Source organism: Pteropus medius, unplaced genomic scaffold (genome assembly GCF_902729225.1).
Source record: "Pteropus medius unplaced genomic scaffold, Ma_sr-lr_union100, whole genome shotgun sequence".
NCBI classification, from domain to species: Eukaryota; Metazoa; Chordata; class Mammalia; order Chiroptera; family Pteropodidae; genus Pteropus; species Pteropus medius.
In genome coordinates, this window is record NW_024342474.1 from 6308205 (window position 1) to 6327469 (window position 19265).

At 37.7% G+C, this 19265-nt stretch overlaps 1 pseudogene; it reads left to right on the forward strand.

The window, feature by feature from the left end:
* Nucleotides 1-17199: 17199 nt before the first annotated feature.
* Nucleotides 17200-18164, forward strand: LOC120604828 (60S ribosomal protein L35a-like; annotated as a pseudogene).
* The last annotated feature ends 1101 nt before the right edge of the window (nucleotides 18165-19265 follow it).

Sequence of the window (19265 nt, forward strand, 5' to 3'; positions counted from 1 at the left end):
ACAATTTTTATCTCTTCTAAACCCATTAATTCCAAGTTTAGTAGAAATTCTTTCGTAAATTTATGCTATACAAATCCAAGGACAACATTCTCTGAAAACTCTACCCAGAGTTCTAGACTAAAAGATTATGCTCAGCAAGAAATTTCATCCAAAGGAATTGTTTTGGTTTTGATCTTTTGATTTATCAGATTATCGAAGTGTGATTATATAAACCTGTATATCATAAAGTTATGTCCTAAAGAGTAAATAAATTTGACTATCATGAACATTGTAAAACTAAAAACGAATTAGAATTTTATTTGAAATCTCAAATTGATGAATTATTGTGGTGAGGAATTTTAAGTGTCACATATACATATACATAGAAATAAATTCATGGGTTGAATGACTTATATAAATAAAATTATGCTCTTTTTTAAATACCTGTTTACTCTGAGAGCATGTGAGACAAGGAGAAGTTTAACCCCTCTCAATTTTAATTTTCTATTTGTCTAATGTACATGTCTTTAATTGTATCATTTAAATGTTTACATCCCTGAACATTAGGTATAATTTTGCTTAAATCATGTGATAAGTTACTATATTTGCAGATTTAGTTTTTATTTCGGTGCCCCTAGAAAAGAACACCAATAAACAAACCTTTACTGTGGGGATTGTATTTTTATAAGTTATATTGGTAAAAACGATTCTATTCCACATTTGTATTGGTCAAGACTTACTGTTTTATTCCTCATGTTAAAAAACAAAATTTAACTGAGTAAATTTGAAGATCTAATTGGCTTTATTAATTCATGAATTGGGCAGCATTTCATCTAGCAAGCAGAGAGATACTCTGAGTAAGTTATACAAAATGTGAACCAAGGGAGTCATTAGCAAAAAAAAGTGAAAATTCATGGGAGAAAAAAAGTATTCGGGGTGACAGTGGCGTCTCATTGGCTGAGCTGTGGCGTCTTCTGTTAGCTGAGTTTGTTGCTGAGCAAGAAGAAAATCTTCCTCCTGCTGGGTTAGTAAAGTAGATAACACTTCCTGTTGGAGAAGCAAGGTAGGTCTCTGTCTGTTTGGAATAATTAATGGATGAGTAGTAGGGCATGAGAGCTCACTCTACAGGCCTTCCTAACTCCAATTTTTAGTTGAGGTTTCCTTTATTAATTTTTAGTAATTATAGTAATATGGAAACCAAGCAATTTCGATTTCGATATTTTACCCTCAAAAATACATCCTCATTTAAAACATCTTAAGTCAATAAACACGTGAAATCAGTGTGCTAACCTAATTTTCAGAATGACGATTTAAGTGAAATTAGCTTTAAAATAAGTTGCATCTCTAGTTTCGTAGCTTTTTTCTTAATATCGAGATATATTGCCAAAAGATGAGGATTAATGGTATAAAAAATGGTATATGTAACAAATAGAAAAATTAGCGGAGTTAACTCTATATAAGAGAGGTTATAGTTCTAACAGTAGAAGAAATAAAAATTAGTAAAAGTGTGAAGTATGTGAAAAAATGGAGCATTTTCAAGGTAATAAAAAAGGAATTAGAGGTTCGAGGAGAAATGTGAAAAATAATCCTATAACATCTTTTAAAGTTCTGGCTTCAATTTTTTTTTTTGAAATTACCAAATACGATATAAGTGGCTTATAGACTTCATTCCACTGTATCAATCAGAATGTCTCTTAGATATAATCTTTTCCTTAAAGTATTTCCTTAAAAATAGAATATTTCATTAGTAAATAATCCAGAAAAAATTACAATAATCCTGAATTTCTTTTGTTTTCCCGTTATTTTTTAAAGCAATAAACACTACTCCTTGTGTTCTGTGCTAAAAATAAGTATGTTATCTAGAATTAAGAAGGGGTATCAGTAGGCATAAGCAATCTCAACTGAAACGTCAAAAGTGTATCCTCCCTTCAGAATCACAGCCACAACCAGAGCTAGTCACTTCTGATTTCACCCCATTCAGAAGTGCATTTTACACATTGTGCTTTGTCTTTGAGGAAGATTACAGTTAAACTCAAATTTTAAAAATAGAAGTTCTGGGGCAATACCACTGCAAAGAAAACAAAGAAGTCTTAACTCTTGTTTTAGCAGACAAAAGTATCTGGAAAAGTCTTAATACTGTTGTTTTACTTGGACTTCCTCTTCACTTGTCACTTTTAAGAAGACTCAAAGTCCAAATTCCTTAGAAATACTGAAGATGAAATAGAAAAAAGCATTGAACCTGGAAATTAAAACTGGTAATGATATCCTTTGGGCTTTTTTAGAGTGTAAATTGGTTCAAAAAATTTAATATGACATGTAAAAGCCCAGCACAAATATTTACATCAAGCTTAAGCAGGCTACGAATAAGTTTATTTTCTTTTAACATAAAGAGAATGCACAAGGGACCAATTGTTGGACATAGTTTCAGGGGTGATGATGAGAACCTCAGTTCCATTTGCATAGTAGGCAACTAAACATTGGTGTCTGCCCAAATAATTTACAATAATGTTAAAATCTAGGTAAATGTTCAACAAAGGGTTAAAGACCAAACCGGGATCTGCAAAAAATCTTGTTCTTTTATACATTTCTCGACTTACAAGAATCAGTCGAATTGGGAAGGGAGATTGGTAAAGTCCTGCTAAGGTTTAAAATATATATCATTTTTCCAGTGAAAAATGTACAAAGCAAGTGGAATCAAGTAACTTGTTAATCACCACTACATCCTTCGAATTACTATTGATAATTCTGTTGGATGCTGAGTTAGTGGATACTGGTTACTTTGCTCGTCTGAAAGTAACTGGGTTTTTATGAAGAAGGATGGTGAGGCGGGAGGTTATCTGTGCTTAAAAATTATCAAGTGTGGCATTGGGTTAGATTTTTTGAAGCTTAAAAACTCTTTCTTTAGAAGGAACATCTATTAATACAGTTTCTAGTTATAAGGGCTAAGGTCTAAAGGACAAACCAAAGGAGTGACAGGGAAAGGGGATTTAGGGCTAACAGGTGGTCCCCAGACATACTGGCTGAAAACGAGTTCACAGCTAAAGTGTCATATGTGGGTGTTACTGTGTTTTCCTCATCCATGCGTTCTGTCATTCTGGAACACTCGTAGTTCTAGCTATGGCCATAAGAAGTGACTTTAACAAGACCTTCAGAAGAATAGCCCGACTCTTTTACTGGTTCCCCAAATCACTGACCTCAAAGAATCGGAAATCCAAGTTGCTCTGGAGGCAAGTGGGAGGTAAGTTATCTCAGGCTAATGCTTCATTTCAAATCCTTTTTTTTTTTTTTCCTGTTACTAAAATGGAGTCTCATCAAGTAGGAGAAAAAAAGAAAATTCTCAAAGCCTTTAAAAAGTGTTATTTAAAGTAGTTGTCTGAGGAAAAATCAAGAGAAAATTTTAAGATATGGTATTCAAAGCCATGAACACTTTTTATCCAATTTTATGCTGTTTTAGGCATTTAGGTTCAGAGACGTTTTCTCGGGAGAGATGGAAATGTTTAGCTTTAAAAACATGTAACAAAAACAGCTTTTATTTTCAATGAACCTTAATTTGCTTGTAGAAATAAAACACCTCAGAATAAACAAAAAAAGAATAAGTTAATTACTGCAAGTCCTCCTTTTCCTAGAAAACCAAAAAGGTCAGTGGACGTTACATTCCTTTTGTTTGGGTCAGTTCATGTAGCATATTTTAGTCAGAGACTGATATAAGATTTTAAAGCACCTTAAATATGCTACTGCATAAAGCCCTGCAGTTTCTATCCAGTCCTGCCTGACTGGAATGTGAAACGGTGAGAGGAGAGGGAACTAAAGAGAGCAAATGCCCTCTCCAAGTCAGTATCTGAAGCACCTTCTACAGAGCCTGGCTTTCGCCATCATCCTCTGCAGGTGGGAGGAGTGTTGGACATACCACCTAGACTAAGGTAAGCCCATTCTTTCAGTTTACAGTGTTTCATCTTGCAGCTGGATTATAATTATGTTTCTTTGACACCCATGTAGCTCTACATCTTACATAAACGCTTAATATTTACCCCTTGTTTAAGAGATTATCAAACATGATCTGATGATATGATAATCCTGCACCAAATCCTCCTTTAACACAGAAATGTTTATGATCCATAATCACCAAGGAAGGTATCTGATTAAGAAATTCATAAAATATAAGGTCTAGTACATGTTAATCATCTATTTTTTTGAATTACTATTTTATTCTTTTTGCTACCAAAATATGGGGAATCTCACATAACAGTTTAAAAGTCCCTCTGTTTATATATATAATAGCGTAATTTGGATGTTAGAGCCCCAAGGGAACTTAGAAAAATCATCTCCAATCCCTTCACTTTAAAGATGAGTAAACTCTCTCCAGAAGGTTAAGATGAGTAAACTCTCTTAACCTTCCACAATGATTACATGGGAAGAACCAGAACTTTATTTTGGATCATCTAATTATTGGTCCATTGCTCTTTTTATCACACACAATGCAATGCAATGGTGTATAACCATCAGAGAATGTAAACATACAAACCCTCACTGAATATTTTATAGATAGCCCTCATCAGTGGATAATCTATACCTAAAAGTTTGGTCATGTATTTTTTTAAAGCAAAGCTTACTAGTATTCTTATTAGTTTGGAGATTAATAACCTATTTTCAGCAATTACTTTACTTACGATCTGACGAAATGCAGGCTCTTGTTGAGATATTATTCTATTCCAATGAGGTTATTTAAATATATGCCTTACAGAATTATATCCCCTCAACAGCGATAACTATCTTTTATTCTATCTCCACTATTTAACAAAGTATTTTGTATAGTGAGGAGTTAGCTATTTGTCTTACCGAATTAATTTATGAAGATAGCTATATGGGATTTGATTTGGATGAGTTGAAAGAATGAATTGACTCTTAGTAATCTGCTAATTCCTGGCCTTCTGTGTTGATTGGTGGATTGTGACCACTTATAAAAGACAGCTCAGCATTAGGTCATCTCCTCAAGATTAAACTCTGTCACTAGCAGTAACCTATAGTCATCTAAAAGTTGCTACAGAAATATAACAAGGTGTTCTTAAGAACCTCTATCCCAGTCAACCCCACTCGAACATTTAAAAGATCTCTATGCAAGACCAATGGTTGATTTTAATAATGACTGACTGAGTGAAGACTCTCAAGTATCTTTATCACTATGTAACTTAACACAACTTTAGCTCACTCTCCTTCATTTCTTCACAATTTCCCCATCTCCACCTTAGAAGACAGTAAATTATACCATGATGTGAATTAGGAAGAAATATAGAAAGTCAACAAATCTGAATTCAGTACCTATTTGAAGCACCACACTAATCTATAGTCTTAGGAAAAGAATGGAGAGAGATGTATGAGGAAATCTATATTCGATGGCCTGGAGCCATTTCTAGTCGAGTCAAGGGTTTGAACCTCAGCTGTACATGAACAATCAGAACTTTAGAGCATTGTAGACCGCTGGAAAGAGTACGGGACTTCAGCATGGGACCTTGCGTCTGCTACCGAGAGTTGCGTGACTCTGAACAAGTCACTAAACTCCCTGACTTTCTCTTCTGTAAAACGTAGACATTGGATTTATCTTACAGATTGCTTCCAGTTTTGTAAGTGCCATGACACTAAGATATAATAATATAGACAAAGCAGCTGTATAGTTGCTGAAGAGAGCAAAAGGAGGAAGGTTTCTCGAAATCAAATAGCATGTCACCATGTTTTTCATCTACAGAAATAGGACTGACATTTGTTAATTGTCATTATATCTGATAACATGTTAAATCTTGTTTAAGGAGCTTACATATCAAATGCATACATGCTCTTTTTAAAAAATATGAGATCTAAACTCTCCATTTTTAGGGATAAGCCCTAAATTTTAAGCTCCTACATGTCAAAATTAACTTGTTTTATGTATAACTTGCTCCAGGGCACTTTGAAGTTCCCAGTAATCATCCCGATCCTTTCATTTTGGTGACGAGGTCATCAGTTTCACAGCCCAGCTTTTCATTTCTTTTTCCAAATAATTACTAATTTTCAATTGAACATTGCTCCCAGGACACCTCCTTGGGGACAAAAGCCTATCCTATTAATTTATAAAAAGTATTTTCTCTTTAACTTCTTTTCATCATGGCTCATAAAATAACCAAACTCTCAGGATGGTCAGAAAATCAGAACTGGAAAATCAGTGGTTATCTGGCAAGAAGTGAGGAGGACCAGCTATGAAAGGCCACGAGGGATAATGAAAATGTGTTATATTTTCATTGAGGTGGTGGGTATGTCAAAACTCATCCTACTGAAATTATCCATATTTTATTGTGTGTAAGCAAGCTATACATACAATGAAATATGTATTGTATGTAGAGTATGCTGGGAAGTTCAATATATATATATATATATATATATATATATATATATATATATATATATATATGCACACACACACTCTGAAGAGATTTAAGATCAGGGCAATACTGTGGTGAAAGCACGGGCAGCAGAACCAACTACTTAGGTTCCTAATCCCAGCCCCAATCTCTCTGTGAAATGGGGATAATAAGTTTCCCCTGTAGGATTATTCATGAGGATTGAGTGAGTTGATAACACATTTACATCAGAACCTGGCACATAATAACGCATTTACATCAGAAACTGGCACATAATAAGTACATAATAGATTTTAGCTTCTGCTTCTAGTCATAATGGTGCATTCAAGTAAGCTGCTAAAAAAAAAAAGAAAGCTGCTAATTTTTTATCATTTTAAGTAAAAAAAATGTAGGGTTCTAGACTGGGAGCCTAGATATATGTATTAAATATGACCATGCTGTTTCAGTTCTCTGGATTTCTGTTACTGTTCCTGCTAGCTAAAAATATTGAGGTCATTACTGAAAAGAACACTGAAAAAAAGAGAAACAAAAGTGACTGATTGTAGGTGTTGGTATAGCCTCAGGAGAGTCCACATTAAAGTCTTAGAATAGATGGACTTTAAATGTCTGCACCCAGCAACAAAAGCAAAAATAGACAAGTGGGACATCAAACTTAAAAGCTTCTGCACAGTAAAGGAAACAGTAGAGTAAAAAGGCAATCTACTAAGTGGGAGAAAATGTTTGCAAACCATAGATCAGGGTTAATTTCCGATAAGGAGTTAATTTCCAAAATAAATAAGGAACTCTTGGAACTCAATAGCAAAAAAAAAACTAATAGCCTGTTTTTAAAATGGGTAAAGGACTTGAACAGGTATTTTTCCAAAGAAGAAATGCAGATGACTTAACAGGTACATGAAAAGATACTCAACATCACTAATCAGCAGAGAAATGCAAATCAAAACCACAATGAGATATCACCTCACATCTGTCAGGATGGCTGTTATCAAAAAGATAAAAGACAACAAGTATTGGCAGAGAAATTGAAACACATATACTCTTTTAGTGAGAATTCAAAATGGTATAGCCACTATAGAAAACAGTATGGAGGTTCCTCAAAAAATCAAATGATCCAGCAATCTCACTTCTGGGTATTTGTCCAAAGGAATTGAAATCACTATCTCAAAGGGATATTAGCACTTCCATATTCATTTCAGCATTATTCACAATAATTAAGATGTGTAAACAACGTAAGTGTTCATCAACAGATGACTGACTTTTTTAAATGTGGTATATCCATACAATGGAATATTATTCGGCCTGCAATATGCGACGATACAGATGAACCTTAAGGATATTATGCTGAGTGAAATAATCAGTCACAGAAGGACAAATATTCTATGATTCCAGTTGTGTGGGGTATCTAAAACAGTCGAACTCCCAGAAGCAAAGAACAGCATGGTGGTTGCCAGGGGCTGGGGGAGAGGAGAGAAGGGTAGTTGTTAATCAACAGGCATAAAATTTCAGTCATGCAAGATGAATAGATTCTAGAAATCTGTTCTATATCATCGTTCCTATAGGTAACAATACTGAACTGTACACTTTAAAATATGTTAAGAGGATAGATCTCATGTTATATGTTCTTAGCACAATAGAATTAAAAATTCATTAAATGTTTAGGAGCCCAAGGGAGCTAGAGATGGTCATTCTTTAGAATGAGTGAAGGTGATGTTGACTGGCTAGATAGTATCCCCATGGTCTCTAGATGTATCCTGCTGATGAAAGAGGTCTGTGAACAGGGAGAAGGTGAGTGGACTAGGCCACATTTACTCCCCTCAGCTGGAAATAGTTATTAAAGTCAAGGAAGTCTCTTAATTTTGAAAGCCCTAACCTGATAATCTGACACAGAAAAATTACATGTGGGTCATATAATACGCACAAAAGAAGAATAGTGTCCACATGTCTATGCTTCTGTTTTCCAAAGTTTCATCATGGTCATCACCATTTATTGGGTGACGCCTATGAGTCTGTAGCCCATCCTGCAACACTGCAAGTGTTGTTATTCCCCATCCTACTTTATTTTGACCAAAAAAGGAATCAAAGAGGTCCAAAAGCTTAGAAGCTCAAAGAGGCTTACTAACTTGCCCAGGTCATGCAGCTGAGAAGTGGCTTAGTCAGGGGAAGTGAATTTTAGTTTCAGCTATGCTTGAGTTCGAGCTTCCCACCCACCTTCAGAACCCTCTTGGGTCTCTTCCCTCAAATAGTGGGAACGCAGCCATTCTACTTGCCAGTTGATTCATCCCTAGAAGAGAGGGGGAGTCTGAAATTCCACAAAACTCAACTTGTAAAGCTTCAACATTTTAATTCCATACTTATAAATTCTTTAGAAATAGCAAACTTTTTTGGAACACCAGTAGGCATGAAAGCAAATGCCTTTAGAAATGCATTGTTTATCCTACGACATGGTTTTCCAGACTGATCTGGGAAGTTCAGTCAAAGTAGAACACCTTCAAAAATGCCAAGAAGTCTGTGTTATGGGATGGATCTCCTCCAGGCTCGAACTATTATTTTATTTTATTTTGAGAGGGTATAAAATAAAAACAAATTGCAACTGAACTTCTGTTCTCCAGATGGCAAGTCTATTATTTTCATCTCAGCTCCTGCCAGGGGACAAAGGGAAATATTGACAGGGATTTGCCTTTGGCTTCTTTTAGTTACCAAGGCACCAGCGCAGTGGTAGGCCCGTGGTAGGATGTACTCAGTGCTTTTGTTGAAATATGTGGTTAGAATTTTTTAATCCCCTGTCCTAGTCTTCCTCCTTCTCCCACCCAGCCCAGCATGCACACAAAAGAGCACAAACATTTATGCACACATATATACAGCATCTAATCAAATCTCTTGTCAAGAACAATTTTAGAACTGGCCGCCATAAGATGGTTTAGGTGATCTGCCTTCTCAGATTTTTTGCCAAGAGAATTGAGAACTCATTCGTGATAATGACTGTGAAAGTTGTATACTAAAAGTGCCAACCCAAGAAATTAAGAGACTGGCAGTCTCCCCCACTTCCACCCCCAAAATTATCTCCTTGTCTGTGATTTCCACAGCCATCCACCTAATTGGTTTCAGCTAAAGAGGTCGGGGATACAGAAGTTTCTCTGTCCCAAGAGGGGTTTAAGAAGCAACAAAACACTTAGAAAACTAATCCTGGTAATCTGGTTCCCTGGGAAGGAAGGCAGGGAAAGGATAGCCTCACGTCCATTCCCCTCCCACTACTTTGGGCTGCTGAGCGCCTCTGGGAATCCAGAAATAGAGTGTTTCTTCTAGACCAGCGACATTCCGCAAATCGAGGCTGTCAGACCATGGGTGGGAAGTGGAGGGTGGAGGGATAGGGGGAGCAGTACTGATCATACCAGGGCAAAGGAAGATGCCCACTTTTTTAAAACTGCTGCCCTGTTCTTTCTCTGAAAATCTTTTTCTGTTCATTTGCTTGCAAGAATGGGCTTCCTTGTACAGGCATTGCCTTATGGATAAAGCTATCTCCAGAGGTTCCAAAAAGCTCCCTCCTTGCCTGCTCCTTCCTAGCACCAGCCAGCTGTCTACAGGAGCTCTCTGTGAAGACCAGCTCCCAACTTTGCATATGAGCCAGAGTCACTTGTAAACTAATAACCAAAGACCATGAACTAGGGATGATGAAGAAGGAAAAACAAACAAACTGCACAAAGACGAATGTTTTTAACAAAGTAGGCTTCAGCACCTCAGGCTGATTCCTGCCCCATGTATACCCCAGTGCCTGAGCTGATCAGTTGACCAATTCAGGGAGAAATGGAAAAGCTGGTCAGGGGAGGTAGGTCCCAAGTCCCACCCGGACTACTGTTGTAACTTTCTAGCCGTTCTTCTTATTTTCAATCATCCTTCCTTCCTTCATGCGCCCAGCTTCTCCTAGAGTAATGTCTCTACAAATGTGCTCGTGTCCTTCCCAAGCCACCACTGTTTCGTGGTTCCCTGTTGCTTACAGCTTATGTTTCTCAGCTGTTCTACAGCCATTCTGCAGCATGAGAATGGTTCTCAGCCATTCTCATGCACAGCACACTCCCAGAAGAACAACCCTCATTACACCCAGTGATGTCAAGATGCAAGGTGTAAAGAGGGCACCGACACTCCAGTGAGAACCATGACTTTTAAGGTGCAAACTCCTTTGCGTGGCATTCAAAGCCCACACCAATCCAGCCCACATGGCCAGTCTCATCTCCACCCACTTCCTGCTCCACATCTGCTATAACTACATCGGCACTCACATCATGGTGATAGGCACAGTCAGACGCCAGTAAGAATTCAGGCATGACTTAAATGAACAAAAGGGGTCACGTGTAAGGAAAATGGGAAATGCAGAGGACTCTGAAAAACTGGAGAGCTCCTGTTCCCGTTACATCCTCTTCATCCAGTTGTTGAGCATCCAGTCTCAGAGTTCTGAAATATTTTCATCCATTTGCTCATCAAACTTGCTCCATACCTGTTTGAAATGATCTGTACTTCTCTTATAGTACTTGTTACCATTTCATACTTTGAATCGAAGTTATTTATGTACATTTTTTATCTATTTTCTAAATTGTGATTCTGAGGGAAATAGAGCGAAAGGTCATTTCCTTCTTTTTAGAAGCTCTGAAAGCATCCTCACTTCTTTCTTCTCCCTCCTAAACTCCCTACCCCACTCACCGACCCCCCTAACTTTTTAGCAAGCCTAACTAGCACAAGCCATGCCTGGGGCAAGCATCTCTTTTCCTCATGCCTCTTTGGAAGAGTCCTACACATCCTTCCACTTCTTTTTCAGCCTTTTAAAAGCCCCATGTACTCATCCTACTTGTGATCATAATGAGCCTTGGCTGCAAAAGGGGAAAACGGGATGGCAGGTGGCTGTGGTGAGCATGAGTGAGATTGTGCAGACCCAGAATTTGTTTGGCCCTACGCTGAATTTTTTCAAAGTCTATTTGCCTACTGTTCTCTGCTTTGGAGTTTCTTTTATTACTGGATGGGAGATGAAGAACATAGAGCTCTACTTTCGGAACAGATTTGAGAATAAAGATCATTCAGTTCCTACTGCCACTGTGATGCGTGTATGCGGAACAGTTGAAAAGAGACATGACATCAGCCAGTTACTGCTGTCTCACAGGCTGCAAAAGGCCTCAGATGTGAGTAACAAGCCAGGTGAACAAGGGAGAAGAGTCTATTGTGGATTCACCTCTCAGCAGCTACTTCTTATTCTAATTAGTCCTGGAATGGCAGCCATTTCTCACGTGAGACTATAGGTCCACGCACTTCAGAATTACCTGGTGTGATTGCTGAAATTTTGCATTTCCTCAAGCCTACAATCTAAGGACCAGGATTTCTAGAGGAGGGGCCGTGAACCTGTAGTCTTAGCAAGCTCCCCAGGTGATGCTCACGTTGTCTATCTGAGGTCTGCTGAATTACAGAATCCTGTCTTTGGGGCTCAGTGAGTCCTTTGTACTCCACCAAGATTGCCAGCAGAGCACAAGGCCTAAGAATTTGGCTTGAGATCAGACCCTGGCTCTGCCATATATTGGCAGGTAAGTGGACGCTGTGCCCTAGCATCCTCTGCTATAAAACAAAGATGATAATGACAGTACTTATTGCTTAGGATTGTTTTAAGTATTAAATAAGGTAACACATATAAAGTGCAAGGTTCTGGGCCCAAAATAAGTGATCAGTGAACCAGGAGCTCACATTTCCCAAACATCAGCCATTCACAGGCCATCATCATAATTTTTGCCATATTTGTATATAACCCTCTATTAGTATTTACTTGATATTTTTTAGTAAATAACTTCCTCTTTTTATTTAGTGTCATCCTAAGAGGTGATGTCTGAGAAATAATTGATTTGATGTATAATTATATTTTTTACATATTAAAATTAACACATAACTACTGAAAATTTAAAACGCTCATTTTAGGAACCACTATGGTATGTTTACCACCATTGGAAAACGCTGATGTAATCCAACTTCAGTTATGGAAACTGAGACCCAGAGAGGTTAAATGGATTTCAAAGGTCACATGGGAATTGTTGGAAAAACTAGAAATAGAGGAATTCAGGTCTCCTTCTAACTAGGCCAGTGCTTTTTACTCCACACGGGCCTCTGGCTTTACAGTGTTCTTGAAAGAGACATTGAAATGTACTGAAAAGGGAACATTGCTTTGTTCGGCTGATGTTAGGAAACTGAAATAACCCTTCTGGATTAAACTGACTACAAAGCAAATCTCCCTTTAGCATTAACAGAAGAGCAAGTTTAAAGTGTAGCTTCACCTCCTTTCCTTCCTAACAGACCTTGAGTGGGTGCTGGATAACAGTGCACAGGACAGGACCTGCGAGGCTGAGAAGCTGAGCCCTGGGGGCTCCCTGTGACTGACCCTCTACAGCTGTGACTCCTGGTGACTGGTTAAAGCTGCTGACAGAAGTTTACCTGTGGTAACAGCAGCTAAGAGCATGAGCTTTAGCATCATGTGGGCCGGGTTCACCACTCGCAGGCTTAACCTTTGGATATGTTACTTAGCTTTTCTGAACCATCAGTCCCCTTATCTGTAACATTCTTACAGGGGTGCTGGAAGAATAAGTACTATCTAGAGAAAATGCATGGCACAGCAGGGGTAGCTTTTATTTTTACTTCATCGTGCATTTTCCAAGACTGAATTCAAGATTATATGCAGTAAAATACAATTAGCTTTTAAGCCACAGCTTAAAAGGAATAGGAGTTAGAAAATCTGCATCACTGAGTGGGTAGGACTTAAATGTCCCTAATCATGGGCATCCATAATCCTATGTATCTTTGACACAAAATATAATTACTTTCCAATTTTCAGGAAATAAAATTAAATACCACATTAAGTTAATTGTTAGTTCTTTTCAGGGATTAAAGTTGAAGGTTTAGTGGATATCTGATTTTCTTTGGGAAATCTATTCTTTCCCTACTTGCATTTTATCAATGGGTGGGCACATGACCCAAACCTTGAAAATCAGCATTTTCTAATACCTAGATAGAAATATAAGTCCATCCAACCAGAGTCAATCCTGGATCTGTCAATGGAATTCTTAGGAAAAAGCACTCTGTCTTCTAGATGCAGGCCCAGAGCTGCTGGCAGTCATCGTGCCACCATGAGAGACCTTCCTAAGGGCGGAGCTATCAAGGAGGGAAGGAGAGCAGAGAGATGGAGATAGATCAAGAACCAATGATCTTATTTGAGCTCCTGGATCCAGCCATACCCGGATGTAGTGTATCTCTGTGCTTATCAATATGTGCATCAATAAATTCCCTTATTGGCTTAAGTCAGTTTGAGATAGGTTTCTTACTACCAGAATATTCTCATCAATAAAATAGGCAATATGGTTTGTTTGGAAAAATACAGAGAAACCTAACCAACAGATTGTTCACCCCAAACATTACTATGCTAAGCGAAGAGAAGAGATAGATCTCAATACATTCAACCTTCATATCTTGTGGCAATCCAGCCTGGTGAAGTTTTTGCATTTACCCTGTTACCTGAGACCCTGCAAACACTTCTCTCAAGCTCAGAAGAGCTTGACACCATAACCTGGGAATCACCACAATCAAGATAATGAACATGTCTATCACCCAAAACTTCCTCATGCCCCTTTGTAATCCTTCCCTTTCACCCCTTTTGCCCACATCCCTAAGTCACCCCTGGCCTGCTTTCTGTGGCTCTGGATTAGTTTGCAGTTTCTGGAATATTATGTAAACGGAATCATGCAATATGGACTCTTTTTTTGTCTGGTTTCTTTTTGTGTGTTTGTGGTAAAATATACATAATATTTGTAATTTTAATCATTCACAATGCTGTGTAACCACCACCACTAGCTCGACCCAAAGCTCTTCCATCATGACAACAAAAACTCTCATTAAACAATAACTCCCTCTCCTCCTAGTTCCCAGTAACCTCTATTCTACTTTCTATGTCTATGAATTTACCTATTCAAGAAACTACATTTTGCAAATCATATCTTCTAATTTTTCAGGTCTTTCCATAATTTGCCCACAATCTGTTTACTCTTATCTCTTCGTATTTTCTGATACACTTTCTCCAATCTGTTTTCTTGACACTCCATTCTCTCAACTACTATAATTATATCTATAGTCAATACCCCAAGTTTTAGCATGTTTAACCATTGAATGTTAGAGCTGGATTGAATCTTATGTGTCTGCTAGTCCACTCTCATTTAATAGGCTAGAGAGCTTAATAACTTGCTTGAAGCCACAAACAGTTGTTGGAAGAGATGGAATTTGAATACAGAATCCAAGTCTTTTAAAACAATTTAAAATGATTGGTTATTGAGTACTTACAGTGTCTCAGACACAGTACTGAGCATTTGACATTATATTCCTAAACAAGTCCTGGGCAGCCTTTACCATTATCATCATTATAATTTTCTATCCTACAGGTGAGGAAAACCCAAATTCTGAGAAACAATTTGCTTACTCTCTTCAGGTGTTTGCCTTCTCTCTTTTTTTTAAATTAATTTATTTCTTAAATTTTAATTAGTTTCAAGTATACAGTACATTGGTTAGACATCTATATAGTTAATAAAATGATCGCCCCAATTGCTCCCTCCCTCCTCTGACCCTCCACCTAGACAACATATTAATGCTAAATGCATTCCCTATGCTGTGCTCCCCATCCCCGTGACCATCCAACAGCTACTAATTTGTACTTCTTTAACCCTTCACCCCATTCTCCCAGCCCCTTAACCCCGCTCCCCTCTGTCCAACACCAAATTGTCCACTATATTTGTGATTCTGTTTTTGATTAGTTTGTTCTTTTTATTCCTTAAATTCCGCATATAAGTGAAATCATATAGTGTTTATCTTTCTCTGTCTGACTTAAATACCTTGTAGGTCCATCAAAGCGATATCTTTTTCCATTCCCTTCCTTTTCATATGTAGGGGTCTTGTTTTCTTATCCTTTCATCCACTCTACCTTTTGGTTGGAGCACTTCATTCTTTTCCATTTAAGGTAATTATTGATAGGAATGTAGTTGTAACCATTCTTTATTCCTGGTTTTGATACATGTTTTTTCTTCTTAAAGAAGTCTCTCCAACATTTCCTGTAATAGTGGCTTGGTGGTGATAAATTCCTTTAGCTTATTTTTGTCTGGGAAGCTCTTTATCTGTCCTTCAGCTCTAAATGATAGCTTTGCTGGATAAATTATTCTTGGTTGTAGATCCTGGGTCTTCATCCTGTCGAATATTTTTTGCCACGCCCTTCTGTCCTGCATAGTTTCTTTTGAGAAATCAGCTGCCAGTCTTATGGGTGTTCCGTTATTAGTAATTATTTCTTTTTCTCTTGCTGCTTTTAATATACTTTCTTTGGCATTTTAATTATGATGTGTCTTGGTGTGGGCCTCTTTGGATCCCTGATTTTTGGAATTCTCTGAGCTTCCCTGGGTTTTATGTCCATTTCCTTCACCAAGTTAGGGAAGTTTTCCATCATTATTTCTTCAAACAGCTGTTCAACATCTTGATTTTTTTCTGTTATGCGATTCAGATGAATATTTAGAGCCTTAATAGTGTCCCATATTCTCTTTAAATTATTTTTATAGTCTTGGCATCTTTTTTCTTGCCATTCTGATTGAGTTGTCCCAATTGGCTTTCCTGTCCTCTAGATAGAGCATTTGATCCTCTTCTTTATTCATTTTGTTTATTCTTTTGTTTATTCCATTTAATATACTTCTCATCTCAGATAATGTGTTCTCCATTCAGACTGGTTCCCTTTTATAATTTCCATTTCCATTTTTATCTCTTTGTTGGAGTTCTCTACATATCTCAAAAGTTCATTAAGCATCATTATAACTAAGGTTTTGAACTCTGCATCTGTTAGATTACTTGACTCCATTACATACTCTGTTCTGTTCTGTCATATGGTTTCTGCTTCTTTGTCTTCCCATTTTGGCTGCCTTTCTGTGTCTGTTTCTATGTACTAAGCAAAGCTCCCGGTCTTATTTGTGTGGCTTTGTGAAGTAGGTGTCCAGTGGGACAGTCCTGAAAGGGGTTCAGCTGCAGGCTAAATTTAGCCCAAGCCTCTGCCCCTCTGGGGCCACCTGTCAAGATTCAGCAAGCAATCCACAGATGCTGTGCTTATAGTTGCCTCAAAAGTCCACACCAGAAACTGAGGCCAGCTGCCTTCACCATTGTGAGTCTTGGCAAGGGAGCACCTGACTCGCTGAGGATACACCTGGATGTGGCTTGGGTGGGGCCCGAATTGGGGGAGACAAGATTTCAGGAAATCCTCTGGGCGGAGGAATCTTTGTTATCCAGTTTGATGATGTCACTGCTATGGCAGGTCTGTGTCCTGCGCACTGGTAGAGGGGAGGGCTGAACAGGGAACAAAGGATACTGCTGGCACTTCTGTACCCATCCAGTCTCCCGTTGGCCCTCACTCTGACTTGTCTCCCTGTAAGTCCCTGGTGTCCCCTGTGTGCAGCCAAACGGGCACTGGTGCTCAGAGCAAGCAGGTCTGCTACTGTGAAAATCCGCTTGCAGACGCGGCCCCTTTAAGAGGTGTCTGCCGCTGCCACTGCCTTCATCTCAGCCACTCCGGATGGAGCAGCCCCACGTCCTCGCCCCATTCTACCTTCTGCCGTTGCAGGGTGCTTTCTTGGATTTCTCCGTAGTTGTGTGGTTTGTTCATCTAGATCTCAGGCGATTTTTTCTTGCTGCTGCTCCTTGTTTCCATGACAACTTTGATTTGGTCGCCAGAGGAATGAACAGAACCTATATCATCTACGCCATTTTTTTTTTCATCTCTTGTCGGGTTTCTTTTATGCGATATAATTATTTTGAAATTCATCCATAATGTATCTGTCAAAATAGTTCATTTTTAAAAATTGTTGAATAGTGCATGTTTCATTGTACCAAAATTTATCCATTTCCCTGTTGATGGACATTTGAATTGTTTCCAGTTTGAGACTATTCAAGCTAAAGCTGCTATGTTCTTCCCACCATCCTGGAGCCTGTGGAGCCTTGCTGGGAACAGGACTTCTAAAACGACAAATACATCTGGAAGGCTGTAGTCCAAGGCCAGTTTTGCTTGCTATTAGCAGGGTCTCAGAAACCAGAGGGAGCACATAGCTCTTTTTAAAATTGAAGGTGTTTATGCTCCAGATGAAACTGAATTCTATCTAGGCAAGAGATGTGCTTATGCGTACAAGGCAAAGAATGACATAGCGACTCCTGGTGGCAAAAAGAACAAAACCAGGGTAATTTGGGGAAAGGTAACTCTTGCCCATGGAAATAGCAGCATGGTTCATACCAAATTCTGAAGCAACCTTCCTGCTAAGGCCACTGGATGCAGACTCTGTGTAATGTTGTACCCCTCAAGGATTTAAACTTATTGAAAGTAAATAAGTAAAAGTAGATTTGTTCTCTTGTATTTTTATTTAAAAAAAAAAAAGTGCTGTGAAAAAAAAGAAAAAAAGGAACTACACAAACATGAGGGAAAAGGGTCAGCCAGCCACAATAGTAATTTTTAAAAATTTAAAAATAAAAATAAAGCTACTATGAGTGTTCGTGTACAAGTCTTCATATGGACATTTGCTTTCCTTTCTCTTGGGTAAATACGTAGGAGTGGAGTAGCTGGGTCATATGGTGGATGTATATTTAACCTTTTAAAAGCTGTTCAACTGTTTTCCAAAGAAGTCCTACCACTGTATTCCTACCAGCAACATGTATGAAAGAGTTCCAGTTTTTCCTCTCCAATTCTTGATATGGTCACTCTTTCATTTTAGCCATTCCGATAGGTGTGTAGCACTATCGCATTATGGTTTTAATTTGTGTTTCTTTAATGACTAATAATATTGAGCATCTTTTCATGTACTTATTTGCTATTTGTATATCTTTTTTTTTTTTTGTAAAGTTTGGTCAAATCTTTTGCCCATTTTTTGATTGGGTTCTTGGCTTTCTAGTTATTAAGTTTTAAGATTCATTATATATTCCTTTATCAGATATGAGATTTGCAAATATCTGTGGTTCATCTTTTCATTCTCTTAACGGTGTCTTTTAAAGAGAAGTTCTTAATTTTAATGAAATCCAACTTATCAGTTCTTTCTTTTATTAATTATGCTTTTGGCATCTTACTTAAGATATCTTTGCTTAACTTAATATCAAAAATTTACTACTATGTTTTCTTCTACAAATTTTATAACTTTAGGTTTTACATTTAGATCTGTAATGCATTTGAATGAATTCTTGTATACAGTGAGAGGTATGAATTGATGTTTATTTTAAAATGTGCAAAAAGCATAAAAATATCCAATTGTCCTAGCACAATTTGTTAAAAAGATTACCTTTCTCCACTAAATTGCCTTTTTATCTTTGTTGAAAATCAGTTGATCAAGTATGTGTGGGTTTATTTCTGGACTGTCTAGCCCACCTAAATACTGTTTTTCAAATTTTTCATCGTAGTAAAAATACATATAACAGAAAAGTTGCTATTTAAACCATCTTTAAATATTCAATTTAGTGGCATTAGTTACATTCACAATGTCGTTCACCCATTGTCACTATTTTTTTCTTAAAAAAAAGGAAATTTTGAATTCCATTCCATCACACTGCCTGTTTTGTTTTAATATATATAAAGAAAATAATGTTAGTGCTCCAGAAAGATGAACCATATTTAGCCTGTAGCTTTGTATGGATTCCATACCATCCCTTCCTCCCTAGGTTGTACGAACTCCAATTTGAGAATCTCAGAGGACATCAGAATTTACAGAGACCTTAGAGGTCAGCTGGAAGTGCCCTTTGTTATACAAATGTGAAAACTGAGAACCCAGATGACATGCTGGGCAGTGACAGAGCCAGCTGAAAAATAAGAAATGCTATTTTTGTGCTGCTGAGGGC